Genomic DNA, 22,567 nt, shown 5'->3' with positions numbered 1-22,567 from the left:
GAGCATCTGCCGGGCTGAATATATCAACTTCCTTTAAAAAAAGGATTTAAGAACTTTATTGGTGATGGTCTGATTCTTTCAATGGAAGGCTTGGGGTTAGACTCGCAATGGGAATTTTTAGCCTGAGGACTAACTCTGTCCTGAAGACTATGGCTTATATTAAAAAAAGAAAGTTCAGGTCCCTCACCATAGCACATTTGAAATGTATTGGCTATTTTAGATGTGCCTGTGGTAAACAGAATCCACAGTCCTTATTGCCGCTATGAGCTAAGTTTCCTCAAGTCAGGCTGACCTGGGATAAAGGTGGGACATGGAGCCACATTCACAAATACAACATTACCCTGTTTTTGGCCTAACTCTCTGTTGCAATTGTCCTTTCCTAACTCTGTCATGCTGCATTTTGGCCTCACCTATTCTCTAGCACCTTTGAAGCCAGCGGCACAGTGGCTTCTCATTTCTGTTTCTAGTGCTGGGCTGGGCAGTCTTCCACCAGGTGATTCCCTGGGCACTACACAGGGTCCCACTGTTGCCCTTCAACATGCCAGGTAAGCTGGACCCCAGGCAGAGCTGCGGGGCTTCCTTCCCAATGTGCTTTGATGCATGGACAGGGCAGCTCTGCCTTGTGCCTAACTATCTGTAGCACCAGCCTACCCCTGGATTAGATGCGTGATTGATTTTTGTTGTTGTTGTTGTTAAATAGGCACTTAAGTCTTTTCCGCTCAACATCTTAGGGAACTTTAAATAAAATTAAAACATTTTCCGCCTAGTGCGTCACTTCTTCCCTTCCCAGGCATCGGATTTGTGTCCATGGGGCTAAGTGCAAAAGGCAAACTCTCTTGGGCTTCAGGAGAAGGTGGGACGGATGCGGGTAGTGGATGCCTGGGCAGTGGGCAAGTGGGCAGGAGGCTGCTGCAGGGGCTGGCAGAACAGGCTGTGAGGTTGCTCTGAACCCCGACGCATTCCGCTCTGCTCATTCCACTGGGTATCCCGTTCCGCTTCAACCTCCAGGCCTTTGTTCACACAAAGGGAATGTTCCCCTGGGAATGTTCTTTATCAACTTTTTCCGGTGGTGCTTCTCCTCTTGCCTCCTTAGTGCTTATCACGGTCTATCAGGTTATAAAGTTTATTGTGTTTGTCGTCTGTTCTTCTATCATGGAATGTAGGTAGCGATCTTTTCTTCATTCACGGGTAAGACGGAAGCACCCAGGATACTGAACATAGTAGGTGCTCAGTGAGTATTTGCTAAGGGAGCAAGCCGGTCCTTCAAGGTTCAACTCAAATGCCTTCACTTCAGTGAGGTCTCTCATGGGCTTCCTACTTCAGTCTAGACAGAATTGCTTCTCTGTTCTGTATAGTACCATAGCACTTAGTTTATATTTCCATTTTAGCTCTTGCCCCTCCCTAGTCACTATATTTCAATAAATATGGTAAACATAGTAGAATATTAATTGAGAAATGTTGATTTAGAAATGCACTAAGAAATTTCAAAGCAAAGTAACATCAAAAGATGCAAATTTCCACGTGCTTCTTGACTCATAAAAAGAAAACTTCCCAAATTACAGATATTAAAGGCTCTTTAGAGTGGAGACAGGAGAGATTTGATGAGATTTCTTTTGAAAGAGCTGCACTCAGTTTCCCTCCAGCAGGAAGGGCACAGGAAAAAATGATTTGCAACGAAGCCAGGTAGGACGTTCGTACATCTTCAAGAACATGGACATTCTGATTTCGGAATGAAGACATTTTTATGACTTAAAATCAGGAAAAAGGCTTCGGGAGAATCCCCAGACGCATGTGTCTCTGGGGATGGGTTTGGGTTCTGGCCTAGGAGTTGTGAAAGGCAAAGACTGATGGCCGTGTACCTGGATGGTAGGATCAAGGGGGCACTCCCTTGCAGAGGGCTGGGGGCATTTCCCCTGGAGAAATGTGAATCCTACTGGGACACTGAGCCATCTGGGGTCATTTAAAATCCTCTGAAGATTGCTGCCTGGTGGGCAGGTAGGAGCCAAGAGCCAAGGGGTGGCCAAGCCAGGGTGAAATGCCTCTTTGTGGGAGGAAGAGCAGGCAGATATTCCTGAAAGTTACTTTTTTTAAGGGAGGAAACATTGAAGAACACATGACATCATTAGAGAGAAAAAGTCATCTTGAAACAGCTAAAATCTACAAACTGAAAGCCTGCCTCTGAGGGAGCATCAAAATCAGAACCTTCCGCCTCCATCATCTCGCTCTCTACCTTCAGCCTTTGCTTCTGGCAGGAAGGGGAACCTGGTGGCCCAGGCTGTGTGTGTGGGGGGGGAGGGGTGGGACTTTGGAGGGGGAGAAAGGCAAGAGGGCACAGGGCCCAGTGGGAAGAGGCTGGGATGAGGTCTTTCTTTTTCGGTGCAGTTGGTCAGCCTTCAGCAAAACCCTCCTCAGAAATGATTTGCAATGAAGCCAGGTAGGGCGTTCGTACGTCTTCAAGAACATGGACATTCTGATTTCGGAATGAAGACATTTTTATGACTTAAAGTAACCTGAACACATTATTAAAATTATTATTACCTAGGTCTTTGCGGGAAAGTTGTGATGATGACCTAGAATTTATCCAGGGCCAGAGGAAGTTCTTCCAGTTTTGTGTATGTCTTTACGTGGGCCTCAAAAATGTTCCAGTTTTGTGGTGACCTCCCAAACCCACCAGGTTTACAGTATCAGTGATGTGATCATATTAACTACGTGTATAGTGTCCCTGTTGTTTTGGGGTTCTGTGTTAGTAATATATTTGTCTCATGACTGCACTTAATAATCCTATGTGGAAGATCTCATCCTGTCACATGTAGGAAAACCAAAGCTGGAAAGCACATTTATCAACTCCCTTGAGGTTTTTTTATTTTTTTTAAAGATTTACTTATTTATGCCTACATGAACTGGGGTACAGGCCCAGAGGGGCGAGGGGTGAGAGCAGAAGAGGTAGATGGAGTAAAATACACTGCTGAGGGGAGCAGCAGGCGGGTCAGGAGAGGTCTGCCCAGCCATGTGGGTCAGCTCCCTGAGCAGGGATGGAACTCCAGCTGCAGTGGCTGCAGATGGCCTCATAGTGCTGCACTTTAACCCCTTGCACCGCCTGGGAAGGCCCTCCCCTGAGGTTTAGCTACCAATAGACTTAGCATCTGAACCCAGGATTGATAATGTTTGACTCTTGACTTCATTCAGATTTCCAAAGGACATCAGTGTTCATGCTTATACACACAGCACTGGCCTTTATAAAAGCTTTGTAAAGCTTTTATAATGAATGGCACAGAGATATTATTGATAACATTTCATAGTAACACATGAAAAATTCAGCAAAATAAAGTAACGAGGAACTTAGGTTTTGGAGACTATGGATGTGGATTTAAGTCCTGGATCTGCCTCTTTACTCCTCTTTTGTCTTAGGGAAATGACCTGCGTATACCCCAGTTCCTCACTGGTAAGATGGAATAATAGAGCCTACTTCAGGTCTCCCTGGTGGTGTAGGGGTTAAAGTCTCAGCATTTATCAAGCTATCTTCAGCTACTGCAGCCTGAGTTCCATGCCTGGCCAGGGAGGTGATCACATGGTTCGGCAGACTCTCCTGACCCACCTGCTCTCTCCTAACCCCCCCTCTGCTCCCCTCAGCAGTGTATTTCAGTCCACCTGCCTGTTCTCTGCCCTGCTTTGTCTCTCGTGGGTCTTCTCCCCCTTGTACCTTTGATCTGTACCCCAGTTCTGTATGCACAAGTAAATAAATCTTAAAGTCTCTATCTAACATAGGTATAGATGATGAGGACTAAAGGAAATAATAAATAAATACAAAGCTCCTAATAGTACTTACCATTTAGCACAGAATATGATGCTATTTACTTGTTGGACTTCGTGTTGGACTTCTGAATAATAAAAATGTTTGCTTTGTTCCTGTTTAGTTGCTTGTAAAGGAGATTGAACACATTTCAATCTTTTATTTATCAATTTTGTTATTTGTGTTTTAACTCTTTGAAAAACTCCTAAAATAATGTAAAGACAGGAAAAAGAAGGTTGACTAAATTGTAGCCAATCATCAATATTAATATATAAACTTTGCAAAAAAGAAAAAGAATCTAATTGGAGAGCGATAGAAAAGAAGCTAAGTTTTAGCAGCTGTAAACTAAACTTCACTACATCGGAGTCTGAGTCCTTCAAAATGGTCCCCTTGGAAATAAAGACACCTATGTTAAGGACACTATCTTTCCATTATCTGTAGAACCTCTTTTACAGAGTTTCTTTTAGATCCTACTGCATTATTTTTCTTTGCTTTTTTGGTTAATAATATGGGTCAAGGTCACACATGAAATTAGCCATCCCAGGAATGTTTTCAGTAATGGAAACATTTTACTTTTGGGGGTGGTGAGGGTTAAGTTTGATTTTTCAAAACAGCAAAGGCCCTTTAGAAGCAGGTGGGGTGAAAAGGCAATCAAACTAATCTTAGACAAAGACAAAAAGCGTGAATGCAGTGTAATGAGATTAATTTTCTCATGTTAGGAAAGACTCTAAAACTGGATCTGAGGGTGACATTGGTCATGTATGTGACATGAATTAGAAAGGCAGTTGAGGTTCACAAGTTTAGAGGCTGGGACTGCAAAGCTAGTGAGTCTGAATGTGGTTTGAAGTCAGTGTGGGAGGCATGGAGGTTTTTGAGAGTGGAATGACGAGTAAAGAATGGATGTAGGGGGAGTAAGCAGTGTTTGGGGAACCAAATCAATTCGCTTTCTGAGCTCTAAAATATTGTGATATTCCTCGATTGTATTGAAATAGTAATCCTTTTCAGGAAAAGAAAGTGATATGACAAAGTATTTGAATCTGTATTCCATCCTTTCAAGCTAAAAAGAATTTCCTTTGATGAAGACTCTGGAAGTGAGAGAAGACAAAGGAGGAAGGATTAATTGTTGGTAACCAGTGTGATATCAGGATCTTGAATATAGTAAGCACTGTCTATGGCTTATATATTCCATCTTACTTGCACTCTATCCATCTTCTTCAGCTCCTACAATTTTAGAAATATTTCTTTAGGATATAACTGAGTGGTCATTTACCCTTTAACATTCCTTTTTATTACTGAGAAGATCCACATTCACTTGGCCGAATTAGAAGTCTCTAAGTTACTGTTGACGTTTTTTATTTTCAATAGCAGCTCCATGAAATATCTAGTCCAGCCTCATCTTGTCACAATTTCCTTGATTTAGTTTCCCATGAACTTTCTATAAACTATAAGTCTTCCAACTGATCTTTTAAAAGTCTCAACTGGCTTCATCAAATATATTTATTTATTCATTTGCTTTTTCAAGTAATGACAAATGGCATCTATATTGGGCACTGTTCTTGAAAAGCTGGAATTTTTACCGAAATATCAGAATGTGCTATTACTATAATAGGTAAAACATTGCTTTTTTATGTGGCAGGAGAAGTCTGTAGGAAGGATAGTGAAAAACAGATTGACATTTGGTCATTATTTCTTATCAAGGGTGTTTTACTTGTAATGCTGCTTGACAGCTATATTCTAGGTCTGACAGCATTGAACCAGGGTAATTCCCACTGAACCACTCTAAATAGGCAGTATTGCAATCAGTTTAACAACCCCTGGAGGCAGTAAAATCTCTCCTTTGAACAAATACTCAAGGGGAAGAAATCTAAGATTTATAAAGGGCAGCAAGTATTCAAGAAAGGGGGCAAAGTTTATATGTGAGCCTATAATTGATGTTTCTTTTGTTGAAAAAAAAAAAGACTGAGGATGCTTTAAGAATTAATCTTTAACAAGTTCTAATCTGCACTAACAAGTGGGTTCAGATGAGTGAAAGAGATGTGCGAATCTGAGAGTTGGGTTGCTTCTACCCACTAAGGAAATTTGGAGGAGTCAAAAAGGCATGAGATGGACCCTTTAAAATTAAAACGGAAGAGGGGCCCTCCCTGGTGGTGCAAGGGGTTAAAGTACAGCACTATGAAGCTATCTGCAGCCAAAGCTGCTGCAACACAAGTTCGATCCCTGGCCAGGGAGCTGACCCACATGATGTGGCAGACCTCTCCTGACCTGTCCGCTGCTCCTCTCAGCAGTGTATTTCACTTGATCTGCCTGTTCTGCTCCCCACTCGGGTGTGTCCTCTCACCCCTGCATCTCTGGCCCGAACCCCAGTTCTTGTATGCATAAAATAAATAAATCTTTAAAAAAATTAAAACGGAAGATTTTAGCCAGGTCTTTGAGGCCTAAATCATAGTTCCCATCACTACAGTGTTCATTAGGCTTTAGAATTGGCTCATGGCTTGTACTTGCGTATAGTGTAAGACCCATGTATGAAGAAAATGTCAGTCAAATATAGCAACATCTTATTCTAAATGAAGTTGGCAGGTCTACATCTTTTGGTAGTAATTTAGTTCAACACAAGTGAAGCTGGGTTTAAATTAAGACAGCCTTATATCTCAGATCCTTTCACGATTAGCCATCTATCCCTGAGGATATTACACCATCATTCACAGTTTTCTCACCTGTATAGTGGTTCTTACTAACGGAGGCATCTAGCTTAAAAAATGCCTAATTCGAAACCAGTCGTGGGGTCATAGCTAATTTAATTGAGGTTTTTCTATGCACTAAGCAACTATGAGCTTCCAGCACCCTGATGCAAATGGTAATGCTATTAGGTGGGTGCAGTAGGAGAGAGAATGCTCTGAGAATGGGGAGTAGCAGGAAAAACAGGATGGGACACATAAACCACCATGTTACTTCTCTGTCTCGGACCCAATTGCAGGAAAGCAGCTTTGTCTCTACCAATGGACTCCCAGGAACTAAGTTCTGAGACTTTGGAATTTCTCAGCACTTTAGGGTGTATTTGACCCTAGAGGGTATAGTGAGGACAGACATGACCTTCAAAACTCCACTTTTCCATTTCTTTTACTTGATTTATAGATGTGAGTGAATGTGTGCACACGTGAGCCATTTGTGTGTGTGTGCGTGCTCGCGTGCGTGTTTTCATGACTGACTCCTCCTGCGCTGATTCTTATTACCTGACCATTTACATCCGTTGTTGACTATAACTTACATGGCATTTGCAGGACTAGGCAAGGTGGAAAACTTCCTGTGCTTTCTTGATATAAACTATTCTTTCTGTCTGGGACCCTTACATTTTGCCACCTATTTAACTTCATGAATTTCTATTCATTCTTTTTGTTATACATGTCCTATTTCCCAGCAAGCGCTTCTTGACTCCTTGAGACCCTTCTATGTGCTCTGATAAGACCTCCTGCAGCATCTAGCCTTGTGTCTCACTGGTGTAACAGGCATCTATGTCTTTACTTCTGAGCATGTGAGAGAATCCTACCTTCTTGAAGCCAGCTGTGGATGTGGTTAGACTTTGGCTGATAATCTATGAATAGAATTGACACAGGTCACTCTGTGTTCAAGTCCCTTTCTCTTCTCTGCCAAGGCAATTCTGAAACGAGATGCAATGGTGAATCTTCTTAAGGAGGGCAGCTGTCATGGAGAGCTGCCAAGACTCACAGGAGACTTTTCTGTCTCAGGTAGAGACATTTGCTGCCTTTTAGCCTCTGAGGTTGTTGGTTCCTGAGATGTATCGTGACTGATTTCTGGGTCTTCATCTTGCTTCCTCACCTGTCTCTAGGTCTTACAGAGGGAAGTAATCATCTTGTTCATCATTTCATCATTCTATCCCCAGAGTCTTGTTACAGGACTGCCTGACACATGGTAGGCAACTAATAAATCATTCATGGAATGAAATGATTCTATATGAAGGAAGGATCTACCCGAAGATTTAATTTCCATAGTTGCCAAACCCTTGGCGTGGTTCTGATGTGCGGAAAAGTGATACACAGATCCTACTGGAGGGAAAAGTGTAATGATCACATATGTAGGGAGAAGAAATAAAATGCTTCTTATCAGTGGCTAAATGATGGTGAAACATGCCAGGAACTAAAGAGGTCTCTAACATGAGACCTTTATTCTTTCAGTCATTTATTCATTCAACATTATACGCTAACAGATCTTGAGTGTACTTGGAGGGTGGGAGGATCTGATGCTGCTCCTTTAAGGACTCACAGTTAAGTAGAAGATAAACAGAGACTGAGCTAAGTATAAAGCCAGGGAATAGGGCAGTGATAGAGGATCTCTTGGGAAAGGGCAGAGAAGGAGTCATTGTTACTTCTAGTCTGGGGGTGTTGAATTTATGAAAGTGATATTTTAACTGCTTCCCACCAACTGATATAAACTCCTCTCCACTGGCATTCATCTCCTGCCCCTCCCTGGCCATATCTGGGCAGTGCCATCATTCAGCACTATGTCAGCTCTGATACAGAGCAGTTGATGGTTCAGACCCGCCTGTCTGCTCAACTCCTTTATTCAGCTATGACTGGCTACAGCTGTTTTTTCAAACTTGTCGAGACTTTCACCCTCACATCCCTCCTATTCCAACTTCTCTCTTTCCCAGCTTAGATCTCCATGAAACAAAACTTTGGCTGCTCTTGCTGTTACTCTTAACTCCCTTATTTCTTTCCTGTTCTTTTATGGGCTTTGTGGATCTCACCTGAAAAACTACTGTGGGTCAAACCCCTGTCATCTTATAAATGTTTATATTTAGACTGCTAGAGAAAATCATATGCAGATTTAAAATGACATTTAAAAACCACCAATTCCACCTTCAGCAAGGATCACACCATTTCTTAGTTACCCATATATGTTTCCCTAACTAATCTTTGTTTCCAGTCCTCCATGATGACTACAAAAGTTTTCCCCTTTCATAATATTCTCAGGCTCTACCACTTTCTACCATATATTCAGCAGATAATATGGCCTATTCCTATTGAAAATAATAATAATAATAAGTGCTCCTAAACTTCCTGCAACTAAGCATAAAACATTGCTGATGACTCCAGCTATTCATTTCTTCTACTCTGTTCAAATGAAAGACGTGGGCTATCCTAGGCAAATTACTTGGGTTGGGGTTAAAATGTTGTGCAGAGGGTAAGAAGAGGGTATGCTGCAGTAATAAGAAAAAGAGCCTTGGAAAGAATCCTGAGGAATGGCATCATTTGGGAGAGAGATCGAGCAAGAAGAGACCACCACAGCGGCGGAGAAGGAGCAGCCAGAAAGGGGGTGGGGACGCAAATACGCACTGAGTCACGGAAGTGAAGGAGGGCTGGTTTCAAACGAGCCAGCATCACCTTTGTTATCAGTCCGTACACTGCTATGCAGACAGTGCACCAGACTCAGGGGTTCTGTTCTTAGGGCAAGAAAACGATGTCACTGTGGTAGTTCCCATGGACAGGTAACCTGTGTAGACTGGGCTGGAGTTTCAGTCTGTGCTTGCCCCTCAGGCTCCATCACATTCCAAAAAGAATCCAGCTTCACTGGCATCAGGCAGCTGTGGCTCTAAGGAGGCCAGATTGGGTAGCTTTGGAGCCTGTTAGCATGTTCTAGAATCTGGAGACTTCAAATTGCAGGGGTGAGTAGAGAAAGATGCTTGGGGCTTGGAAGAGGAACCAAAGATAGAAGTATCCCATAAGAAAGGAGAGGTGAGACCCAAATAAATTCATAAAGATGTTCAAATAGCTAATAGTTATTGATGACTTAGTATGTGTCAAAAAAAATCTGTATTAACTTACTTAAGTTTTATAAACACCCAGTGGGTTGTCATGTTATCTCTGTTTTATATTTGAGGAAACACAGGTTTAGGAAGGTTGAGTGACCTGCTCAGGGTCCCACTGACAGCCAGCAGGAGTGTGTGTGGAGCAGGGTCTGGGCTGGAATAGGGTGATCGTGTTGCACCCACCAAAACCCCTAAGCAGGCGGCCTCTCTTTCTGCAGATTATACTGAATAGTTTTACATACCCATCTGGTTGCCCCTTAAAGCAGCCAACAAACCCGGCTGCTCCACACACCCCCCTGGGAGTTGGTTAAAAGTACGGACTTCCAGGTCATATCCTCCAAGGTTATGCCCAAGACGTCCAACAAATTCAAGCTTTGATTAGTCACTTCAGACAATGCTGAAGCATCTGGTCTCCAGGCAGGTATTTAGAAATCACTACCTTGAAGTTGCCCACCGCCAGGGACTGCTGTGTGGCTTCAGGCAGGCATGGCTGCCATGAGTTTCTGGTGGCCCTACTTGCAAGAATTTATCGGTTATCTGGTTCTGGACAGAGAAGCGTTGGAACCATGGCCTTGGAAATCCGAGGCTTCAACATGAGACCTGGATCGGTAGTCTGCATCTTCGAAAGCAGCGTGGTGGTTTGAACTGCAAAAGATGCTCCTACTAAACCGCCTTTATCTGCCACAGAATGCAGTGGGCCTGTTAGGTCAGCTTAAATCCTAAATGCTGGGGTTGAGTTTCTCAACCATCATTTATGTTCTATACGAGTAAAGAAGCAATAAGCATTTTTGTCTGCAGCAAGCTAAATCATCCTGAGGGAGTCGTTTACATCATTAGAATGTAATGAAATAAGTTGTCACTGGCAGCTGCCAACGATATTTGTGGTGACTTAGAAAGGTTATGTTTAGCAGACATTCTCTGAGTTGTATTTACTTTTGTATCTGGAGTCTGGGACTGATACAGACAGATTCTCTTTCCAATCTCATGTACTTTTAATAATGGTTTGGGGGGAAGTGTGGACAAATCTAGCAAAGTACTCAATGAAATGCTTGATGTCAACGCAATAATTTAATGTTCACTAGGAAGCTTGAAGCGTCGGCTCTCCTTGAGATGAAGCATGTCGCATGCTAAATGCTATTCATCACCAAGCTTACTTATTCTATTGTTAGGCACAGCAGCAAAAACTCCTGACCAGGGAAGCAAGTCCTAAGTCTTTACATTTTCTCCCCCTACATTATCACCACCCTGGTCCAGATGCTACCAGTTCTCATCTCACAACCAGAAATTCCCAACTCTCTCGCGCACTCTCTTGCTCTCTTGTTCATCCATAAGTAGATCTCCACTTGGTGGCTAGAGTCATTGTTCAGTACATCAACCTGGCCAAATACTGCTACTGTTCCTCTGCATTTAGAACAGACTAGCAGTGGTAGGTTTACAGTAGCTGTGTGTGAAATGAGGGAATGACTCTCATTACTCTCCTGCTAAAGCCTTTCCAGACTTCTTAATGTGAGCTGGGCGGGCCCTACCTCCTCACACTCTGCTGCTCACTAAACCACCGTCAGCTCCTCCAGTTGCATCTCTTATCTCCCAGCTTCACACTTGCTGTTCTCTGCTGAGATATCTCCCCTCCCCACAAACCTGCCCAATTTTCCTAAACTGGGTCATTTATTTGCATTCTTTCGATTTTAGCCTAGATGTCACTTCACCCCCAAGTCTTTTTTGATTCTCCTAAGGTTGAATTACTAGGATCTCATTCATGATCCTCTTAACACCTGAACTTCGCAGCTGCTCTGTATGTGTGGATCTGCTTGTCTCTGTATTTAACCAGACAGTAAGCCCTGGGGTGCAGAGATGCCATCCATCATATTCTTCACTAGGTGGGTCCAATCAGCTAACACAAATGGCACCTGGCATTTGATCAATACTATTGCCTGATGGTGAGGTAATGAATCAGATTGATATTTACATACTAGCTTTGATTTTTTCTGTTGGCTTTAATTGTAATGGAGATGCTGCAGATACGTCATAGACTCTCAGAGGTAGTAGGCTCTTTGGTTGAGTGCCCTCACTCAGTATGACACTGCTGCTTCCATAGTGCAAGCTCTTATTAGTCCTCATCTGGGTTATAGCTGTGCACACCAAATTGGTCTCTTACTTCTTTATCCACCTATACATGGTTTTCCATTCTGTGGCCAGAGAGGTTGAGTCTAGAATGTTTAATATACTTGTCCAAGGCCTTGGTTTAGTAAAACCATAATGAGAACCATTAAAAGTTTTTTTTTTGTGCACACAAGAATAGGAGGACAGACCAGAGGTGTGGAGGATGGGGGGTGAGAGGATTCACCAGAGACAGAGTGGAGAGCAGAACAGGCAGACTGACTGTTCTGCACTGTTCCCACTGCTGAGGGGAGCAGTGGGTGGGTCAGGAGAGGTCTACTGTGCCATGTAAGTCACCTCCCTGGCCCGGGGTGGAATTAGTGCTGCAGTGGCTACAGTTAGTTTCATAGTGCGTGCTTTAATCCCTGTGTCATCAGGGAGGCCCCTGAGAAACCATTTTTTAAACAAAGATTTATTTATGCATACAGAACTGGGGTACAGGCTAGAGGTACAGGGGCAGTTAGAGGATTCACCAGAGACAGAATGGGGAGCAGAACAGGCAGAGTGACGAAGTACACTGCTGAGGGGAGCAGCGGGCTTGTCAGGCGAGGTCTGCTGTGCTATGTGGTCACTTCAGGGGCGGGCGGGGTTTGAACTCATGCTGAAGTAGCTTTACCTTCTCAGTGCTGTGCTTTAACCAGCTGCGCCACCAGGGAGGTCATGAGAAACCATTTTTAAGGAATAATTTTTTTCTAGTTGCTCTATAACCCCAAAACTCCCCTGATTAAATCCCTTTGATTCTGATTCCTACTTGTTTCTTAGCATTGTAATGTTATTCTAATGCCACTTGTACTTTTTCCTGAACACTTTGCACAAGTCTTAGAGATCATACCATTAGTCCCTTCTTGCAATTCAGGGGACATCTGCTTTTCTTAATAAGCAACATCCTTGCCCATACCTGTTCTTATTTGGAGAAATAGATTTCACTGACAGGAAAGTATATCCTAAACTTTAAATTTGCGAAGTATATTTAAAGACTTAATGCCTCTAAAACGTTTTCACTCTCAACTACTGTCCTTTTGAATGCATTCACTCACTCTATAAAAAGACACAAGATGATAGGTCCTCCCTGGTGGCACAACGGGTTAGGGTGCAGCACTGCAAGCCAGCCCACAGCCATTTCAATGCTTGTTTGATCCCCGGCCCGGGAGCTGACCCACATGGCTCTGCAGACCTCTGCTGTCTAGTCCGCTGCTCCCCTTAGCAGTGAGTTTAGTCAGTCTGCCTGTTCTGTTCCCACTCTGTCTCTGGTCAATCTTCTCACTGCCCCTGAACCTCTGGACTGCACCCCAATCTGTATGTATAAGTAAATACATCTTTAAAAAATGAAAAAAATAAAGACACAAGTTGGGAACTGAAGGTTGTTTGCTCTCAGAAGTCTGCTACTTCCATAATTTGTTCTTAATGTACGCCTTCGTCACCCACACCCTGACACTCAGCTGTTTCACTGAACACTGAGGCTCTCAGTGGCAAATCTGTTCCATTACTAAATGGTTTTTGCTGCCCATTTTCTTACTACTTCATGTAACTGCTGTCTTGTTTCCTTTGTGAATTTTTTTTTCTCTTTTCTTTTCCCTACTGCTGCTGCTGTGACAGGGCAAGTTACAAACAGTTTGGTTCTGAAAGAAAGAAGAAATTCTAGTTTGGGACTGAGAGCTCAGAGATTTCCTCCTTCTTCCTTCTAGCCATTACTCTAAGATTTTACTTGTGGTCTTATATTTCCTCCATATTTCTTCTCCCAGAGATAGCCGCTGGGGTTTGCCATGTGATTCAGGGAACACAGACCTCTCAGTCAGTGTTCTTTGTCACAGAGGACATTATTTTTAGGATGGCATTATTTTTAGGATTGAGCTTCTGCGGGTGTCACCTCGGCCTTTGGCAGGGGTAAGGGTGGCAGGCAGAGAGGACGATGACTTTCGAGGCCCAGCAGCTGGCACTGCGCAGGTAGTAGATGACACATCTCTGGAAATCTTGTGTAGAAACAGTGAAGCATCCAGATCTCAAGGCTCCTTCCCGTCCTCGGCAGAAGCCTCTTCAACCACAGCTCCTCGTTCTAATTTCAAAATAAGTTCAAATTGGTAGAAAAACTATGAAAACAGTACATTGCTATATATTGTTCATTTGACTTTCCAACTGTTAACATTTTTTTAGTATTCTCTTCAATCTGGTGGGTGCATGCACAAAGAATGCTTTCTTGGAATCATTTCAAAGTCACATTCATGCACCTTTAGTCATATATTTCAGTATGTGTTTCTTGAAAATAATAACAGTATCTTATTTAACTAAAGTAGAATTATCAAAAGCAGGAAATCAGCACGATATAGTATTATTTATTACCTACTTTACAAAGCTTACTTGGATTTCTTCAGTTACCTCCTCTCAGTCTCCTCTGTGACAAAGGAAAGAAAATCTGGTTTGAGATCCAATCCTGGACTACTCGCTGCATCTAATTGGCATGTCCTTTTAGTGTTCTTTAATCTGGAATCATTTTTTTCTTTGTTTGGACCCTGAATTTTTTTTTTAATGCTCTCCATCATTTCTCTCCTCACATTTAATGCTAACAACAACCACAAGCAAGAACAATCCAGTTCCTAACAGGTGGGGACAAGCCTCGAGCCTCCCAGTGCACTTCCTTACCAAGGACAGCTTTCTTCAGCCTTGACCTTGGCATTTTTGAAGCAGATAGTTATTCATCTTTCAGAAAGGCGCTCAGTTTGAGTTTGTTCAGCAATTCCTCTTGATTAGAGTCCGATTATTCCTTTTGCTCAGGAAACCACAGCAGTGGAGACTTGGCCCTCTGTGCTGGTCACCGGATGTCAGAACATCTGGTTGGATGGGATTAAACCTTCATCCCCGGGTCATGCTCTCAGCCAGGTGACTCCGTTGCAAAGAACTCCCTTTCATTTGGGATCAGTAGTTTGTGGGGAGAGCCTTTAACACAAAGCAGCTATCTTATAACCCACTAATTTTAGCATCCATGAGTGATATTTTTAGTCCTTTAGGGTATTCTCCCCCATTATCTGTTTTTCCCAAATGATGATTATTGAAATAAAGTAGGTTTACATCTTTGTATCTGCTCCAGGGATTACAGGTTTAAACCATGAATGATTCTTACCTGAAAATATGATTATGATGGTAGCTGTCAAATGGCAGATTTAAATCTCATTATTCCTTCTATATTATTATTTGGCATTTTCCTTTAAAGAAAAGCATTCCATTCTTTCTTGTTTATATTTGTATGGTTCACTGACTCATGCTATTCTGGTGTGATTTGTTACAATTATTATTTATTTTGATGCTTAAGTTGACCCAGATACACCTAGCAGGGAGCCCAGTGAGGCTGGTTTTGATGTCCCTCTGCTGTGTCACTATATTGTGATTCCTTATTAGCCTTCATTACGCTCTGGCACAGGAAAACACCCTTGGTTCATCTCCTATGTATCCCATTCCTAGATCTGGAACTAAGTGTTTCTTTATGAAACCTTAATTTCTCTTGTGGAGTGGCATTTTAGAAACCAAGATCTGGGTGTTACTTGTGCTCATAGATACTGAAATGACATCACTTTTAGTCTTTCTAAGCGGACGCAATCAACACACACACACATACACACACACATCTATCTCAATTCTAGATTAATCTACTGGGCCTTAGCATTTTCTTATTCAATTCACAGGACAACAAGCAAGGAATTGCTTTGTACTTGGCTAGCACTTAAAAATTCCAATTTTCACCAAGTTTAAAATGACTCACCTTCTCTTCCCAAATTCCTAAACATTTCACACATGTATTTAGATACATTTGTGAACTCTAGTAAGTGTGACATTGAGTCACATGTATTGATCATTGCAAACAGCCAGAGAGATCAGGAGAATGAAAGCCTGACTTCTCTTCATGCTTATTTACAGAAGGTTAGGGCAGCAGGCTACAGATTGGGTAGGTGAACTTTTTCCCCCAAAAAGGCATGTGGGGATGGGAAAAATTCATTTGTCTGGACATACGTGATCAGCATTTTTTGGGGAAAAATAAGCACTTCTATTCTATTTTGAAGCATATAATTATACTCCTGTGGCCTGAGAATGTTCACTAATATCAACTGGATATATACTGAATGAAGAACATGCTCTGCGGTAAGTATGTAATGCTCTTTGTTTACTTAATTGAGGTAACATTGTTTGACAATATTGTATGTGATTTAGAGGGATAGGATCACACCACACCCAAATCTGTATTCCCCCACCAAGGCATCCATCATTTTCCACTGTAGACCATTGAACTCTCCCACTTTGTTCCCGTGTTCTTCCTCTGGTAGCTCAATTCTGCAGTTGGCTTTCTAGGTTTGTCTGTTCCATTGTTTTGTTTCTCTATATTCTACAAAAGAGTAAAGTTATCTGGTTATTTGCTTTTCTCTTCCCAACATATTTAGCACCATCCACTTTAGTTGTATCCATGGCAAGTGATGTGGCAAGGCTTCATCTCTTTTTTACAGCTGAGTAGTATTCCACTGTCTATAGATACCACATTTTTTAAAATCTACTCATCTGTAAAATAGATAATGTTTATGGGTATTGTGACTTTTCAAGAAAAGGACATAGAACAAGATCTCTAAACATACTTGCCTATGGAGTTCCTTTTTTATCAGGCAGCTGGATGAATTTGTGTCCCATGAAACCCACTTTAGAATCAAAATATTATAAAGTTCCAGAAAAGGTGATTTATTAAGTCTTTGGACTTTTGAATGATTTCCTGAGAATGTGGTTTGAAAAAGAGGTCAAGATGTGTGAGTTCTGTTTTCCCTCTGTCCCTGATTTCTATGTGTCCCTGACTAAATGAATGGGAAAGGGGATAATAAGTGTTCATATTCTTATATCAGTGAGGTACTGCTCATCACTCTCAACATTTACTTATGATAAAATATCTAATTAACCTTGCGATTTTTTTCTTTTTAAAAGATTTATTTATTTATGCATACAAGAACTGGGGCCTCTGGAGAGGCCAGAGATGTGGGGGTGGGGGTGATAGGATTCACCAGAGACAAGAGTGGGGAGCAGAACAGGCAGATTGACTGAAATACACTGCTGAGGGGAGCAGGAGGCAAGACAGGAGAGGTCTGTGGCAACATGTGGATCACCTCTGGGGACTGAACTTGCACTGAAGCAGCTGTGGCCAGCTTGCAGTGCTGCTCTTTAACCCCTGTGTCACCAGGGAAGGCCCAACCTCCCGATTTCTTAATGGTTCCTGCTGGTTCAGGGTCAAGACCCAACTCCTGAAGCACAATAGAACACTTTGGAAAATGCAGGAGTGTGAGAGACGGCTGATGGCCAGAGAAGTGTTAGTGGTACATGTAATTGAATTAATCCATGCATATTACATTTTCATTTTGAAAAGCATATTTATCAGAGATGTTAGGGGTGGGTTACCTTAAAAAAATCTCCAGTATTTATATTAATTTCATTTCTCCCGAAAGTCACAGAATATGCAGTTAAACTGAAGTTTTTACAGCTAGATTATATTATACAAACATTTATGAATCTAGAATAATGAAGTTGACTACGAAAATTTTTATACTTTTTGATACTTTTTTTTACTGATTGATAAATGTTTATTAATGATAGTACTCCAACATTAAAAAGAAAAAAAAAAAAAACATGGACATGAACAAAACATTTTAGGTCCCTGAATGGGTTTTAGGTCCGTAAATCAGTTTCATGAATCATTTTAACTTATTAGTCATAAGCAAATAGATAAGCAAGAATGACTATAAATTGGGTTAATTACTGAAGCTCAAGTTTTAACTTATGATTTTGACTTTCAAAGGCTACACAAACCAATTTTGTACTCTTAGATTATAATGAGCAGTCTTTATTCTTTAATCAGTTCGCCCTGTATCTAGCTGTCTAATGTAACATTCCTTTGAAGTCTAGAAAGATCTAACATAATTGAAGAAATGTCGAACTACTTGACTCTTTTTTTTAATATAAAGGAATTAAACATTAATCAGGCTTGCGCATCTCAATTAAGCCAATTAAAATTATCACAGAATGTAGTGCATACTGCAATAGGTAGCTTTAACGCTTGAATACATTATCAACTTTTACCTAATATTCCCATCTCCATTATGTTTTTTACCCCGAAAGTAAATACAGACCTAGAGTCCATGTTAGAAAATCCACCAGTTAATATTATCTGGCAAAGCCCTGATGAAAGAAACACTTATAATCGTGTTTATTCAACTACTGCTGGTAGAGCTGCAACTTACTTTAAATCTTTCTGCCAAACCAGGAGTTTTCTAATTATAGGGATGACTGGTGCCTTCATCCAAATAGCGCCATTAGCTATTACACATTTTGCTTCTCCAACAACCAGGAAACAGTCTGGTCTTGCAGGCTATGGTATATACACAAAGTCCATATAATTACTAATAATTTGTAACAAGTGTTAATTGATAAACAGCTCCCTCTGGTAGCTTAATTAAAGCTGTAGAATAGCTAGGCGATTTACAACTGGGATTGATCTCAATTAGTCAACAAAATCTGTGTAGTCTGTTCAAAGGAGAGTAAAGAAATTTAGCGTAGCGAGGCTTTGGGGATTTTGTCTTTTCTTTCCTGTTTCTTTTTCCTTCCAGAAGAGAAATACAATGAGAAGAGCTGCCCTGCTTTGTCAGGAGCAATCTGCTGGTTCTCTGCGCTTAGTTGTAGGCTCTTCAACATTTGTTCTTCCATTTGTTTATTCTGTCAGGTTGCTGAAAAATATTCAAGCATTTGCTTTTATTACACCCAGTGGTGCATATTGCTGAATACGAACCCCGAGGGACCTAAAAGTAGAAGGAAAAAACATTTTTTTTTAAAACATCAGGTTTTGATCTTGCAGGTCTGTTTGCAAACTGGCATTTTGGGGCCATAATTAAAAGGAAGCCAGGAAAAGTGGCATGGGGGAATCACCGGAGGCCTGGTGGCCTGGGGATCTTGCAAGCCAGCTTGGCTGCTTCAGGACTTATTTTATCATGTGGGCGGATATGGTAGAAACCTAAGCTAAGCATTGCTGCAATTGCCCCAATGGAATAGAAGAGGAAAAAAGTGTCATCTGTGCTCAGTGAGATCACAGACTGGCTGCAAACAGCTGCTGAAACATTAATTAATCTGTTTGCAAATAAATTGTGGATCTGTACTAGCTGAAATTGCTGTTATAAACAAGCTGGGATGCTGTACTTTCCAGATTTGCCTGTATTTTAAGACTTTTTTTTTCATATGCTGTACAATCACCAGGGCCCAGATACTACATGTTTACCTCTGGAAGCTCTGAGCACATGTACTGACTCTGCCTCATGGGCACTCAGCTTGGAAGCGGTTCATACCAGTTGTGGTACTTTTGCAGGCTGTACGGTACTGTGTAAAGAGGTCTGCACCTCATTTAAGTCAGATTTGTTAATCAAAGAGAATGAGATATTTTACACAGCAAATGAAAGTGGATTTAGTCATTTAGTAGTTTTAAAACATTTCCTAAGTGTCACAGTTGCTCAATTTGCTCTAACTAGACCACAGCAAATTCTAGTTGTATGACACACAGAGGTTTATTGCTGGTTCCCAGTGTTCACTCATTCTTTTAAAAAGTGATAGGGTATGTAGCAGGATGAGAAAATCTGAGTTTGTTTCACCAAGATTTGAAGTTCTGATGCTCTCTGTCCCTTATTTTTCTGTCTTTTTTTCTTTAAGATTTATTTCTTTATGCATAGAAGAACTGGGGTACAGACCAGAGGTGTGGGGGATGAGAGGATTCACCAGAGACAGAGTGGGGGACAGAACAGGCAGACTGACTGAAATACACTGCTGAGGGGAGCAGTGGGTGAGACAGGAGAGGTCTGCCACGCCATGTTGGAATAGCTAGCCATGCTAATTATTAGTTATATGATTTATGTATTTTAGAAATAAGTTTATTGTAGTAGAAAACTACCTAGCATAGCTGGATTGTAAGCTTGTATATGTTCTTTATTCTGGAGAAGAAACAGATCACTCTAACCCTAAACTCAGTTACAGATGCGATAGTACTCGTAGGTGGTGAGCCTTTCAAACACATTAAATAATAATGAGCATCATATTGACAGACCTTCATTTGCAGTTTCTCTATAAAAATAGCATCACTGATGTCTTTGCATATACACACAAGTCCTAGCAGGTACATGAAAAATAAAGAACAAAGAGAACCGAGGTGCAGAGGTAAAATTGCATGATGGAGAGTCATACTTGCTCTGATCAAGATACATTATTATGTGAAAAAACTGAACCACAGGAAATGATGTCAAAGTATGAACTGGTTTGCATGACAAAAAAAGATGTTGAACAAATGGGTGAATATGTAAATAAAAATTTTAAAAACTGGTTGCCCGGGGCACTAGGACTGGGAGTGGCTGTGATTGGGAAGAAGGCCTTTAAACAATATTTGTGTTTTCCTACATTGTTTAAGTTGTTGTTTTGAATGCACCATATGACTTTCATGACTTAAACTTGAGCTTAAAACATTGAAAAATATTAATGACAGACCAGGGTCTGTCGCTGAGCCTGTGAGTACCCTGCTCACATCCGTCTCCTTTTGCATTTCAGTGCTCAAGGCCTGACTTCAGAGTTTCAGCTCCTGCTTTTTCCTTGGCCCCTGGGGCCTGCTTCCCACCCATGTGTAGGCTGCATTTCTCAAGGAGTTCTGTAGAGCAGCCTTGACCAATGATGGGCAATGGAGCTGTGAGTCAATACCTCAGCTCCTTCACACCTCATGTGGGGTGTTCGATACGGCCTCAGCGTGCCTCAGTGGGATTAAGCTCCAGTTATCCAAGGTGGTAAGTGGTTTGATAATGTGCTTTTTACTGACTGTGCTTGCTCTCTACCTTATTTTTTTTTTAATGATTTATGTATTTATGCATACAGAACTGGGGTGTATGCTAGAGGTGCAGGGGTGGTGAGAGGATTCACCAGAGACAGAGTGGGGAGCAGAATAGGCAGCTTGACAAGGTACACTGCTGAGGGGAACAGCGGGCAGTTCAGGAGAGGTCTTCCCCACCATGTTGATCACCTCCGGGGCTGGGGATCGAACTCCCACTGAAGTGGCTGTGGCTAGTTTGCAGTGCTGCATTCTAACCCGTTGCACCACCAGGGAGGGCCCACTCTTTTTCTTAGTATATCTTTATTTCTTAAATTTTCATAGAAGAACTGGGGTGTAGGCCAGAGGTGCAAGGGGTGAGAGGGTTCATCAGAGACAGTGGGGACCAGAACAGGTGGATCTACTGAAATACACTGCACAGGGAAGCAGCAGGTGAGACAGGAGAGGTCTGCGCACCGTGTAGTTCAGCTCCCAGGCCCAGGGTGGAACTCAGGCTGCCGTGGTGACAACACTGAGACTTAACCCCTAGGACACAGGGGGCCCCTCCCCTGCCTTACGGTTTTATCAATGTTTTCTTCACTTTCTAAATAAACTATCAGGACTCACACCCTTGTCCTAACTGACAGTTTCTGTGGGAAAGCAGGTTCGGACAGTGCCTCGTCGTGTTCACAGTATAGAAAGAAATGTGCTCCCACATGGAGTGCAGAGGCGAGCAGATCTGTCCAGGGTCATTTCATGCAGATATTAGCCACATGCCAGCACCTGTGAGCCGCTCAAGGCATATTGATTTGTGGAAATCAAGACACTCTCACTTCTTCAACAAAGAACTACGTCGAAGGCCATGTTTGTGAGCTGCAGGAAGGGTTCCTTGGGCCTTCTGGGAATCTAAGGTGAGCAGATGTGCTGAAGAATCAGGCTGGAAGTATTCTGGGAGTTCACCTGAGTGGTTTCTTGGCCTCTGCCACTTCCCTGAGCAAGTATATTTTTCCATCCAGGGTGCTTGGAGGTTCATGCGTGTAGGGTGGGTGGCGGGACGCGGGAGCTTTGCACCAGCTGTGGTGCAGGTGTTTGTCCCAGGCCCCCCCCGGTCTCCATCGCAATGTTGTTTTACCCACACGGTGCTCCACCAGGATTTATGGAGTTGTCAGCTTATAATTGGACTGAAGGGCTGAGTTCAGCTATGGAGACAGAATTTTATTCGATTCTTGTGTTTTGAACAGTTGAGTATTTTATAGCTGGGTTGGTGAGAGGTATTTTATGCTATTGGTGTCATGAAACATTTTATAGGCAGGGATAATTGAGTTTTTATTTTTACTAGAAAAATACTACTATCAGCCTGGCTTTGGGGACCAAACCAGAGAAGAGCTCAATTAATGACTAGAATTCAGGGAGGCCCAGTAATTATGGAAACTGCATAGAGAAAAGCGCAGAAAAACAAGACCAGAGAAAGCAAAACTAATTTTGATTCTTCTATACAATTCTGACTGGAACAATAAAACAGTCAAGGACATTGTAAATCCATTCATTTATTTCAAAATTTGCAAAACAAATCCCTTCTTACACATAGTATTTGTACAACATGAAATTATTATTCAATAAGTTGACATTTTAAACCTATTACTGCCTAAACCCATCTATTACTGAGCTATTCAGAGCACTAAGTTAACATTTACCAGAACATTCATCCTCACATCATGGGGAGATCAAGCTGAAATCCTTTATTTCATATTCAGATCTTGCCGGGTCAGGATTGAAATCGGCTACCTTTCTGATACTTTACTGAAAAGCCACTGTGAAATCCACAAAAGAATTATTATCAAGTTACTGCAGTTATTCAGCTAGATGTTGACTTTGATATGTCAAATCTCTGATCTTTAATAGAAAATTGATGGTCGTGCCCTGAGGGTCAGTCATTTGCACGACCAGGCTA

The sequence above is a fragment of the Condylura cristata genome, unplaced genomic scaffold, assembly GCF_000260355.1.
Source record: "Condylura cristata isolate star-nosed mole 26May11 unplaced genomic scaffold, ConCri1.0 scaffold00026, whole genome shotgun sequence".
Taxonomy (NCBI): domain Eukaryota; kingdom Metazoa; phylum Chordata; class Mammalia; order Eulipotyphla; family Talpidae; genus Condylura; species Condylura cristata.
This window is presented reverse-complemented; position numbering follows the sequence as displayed.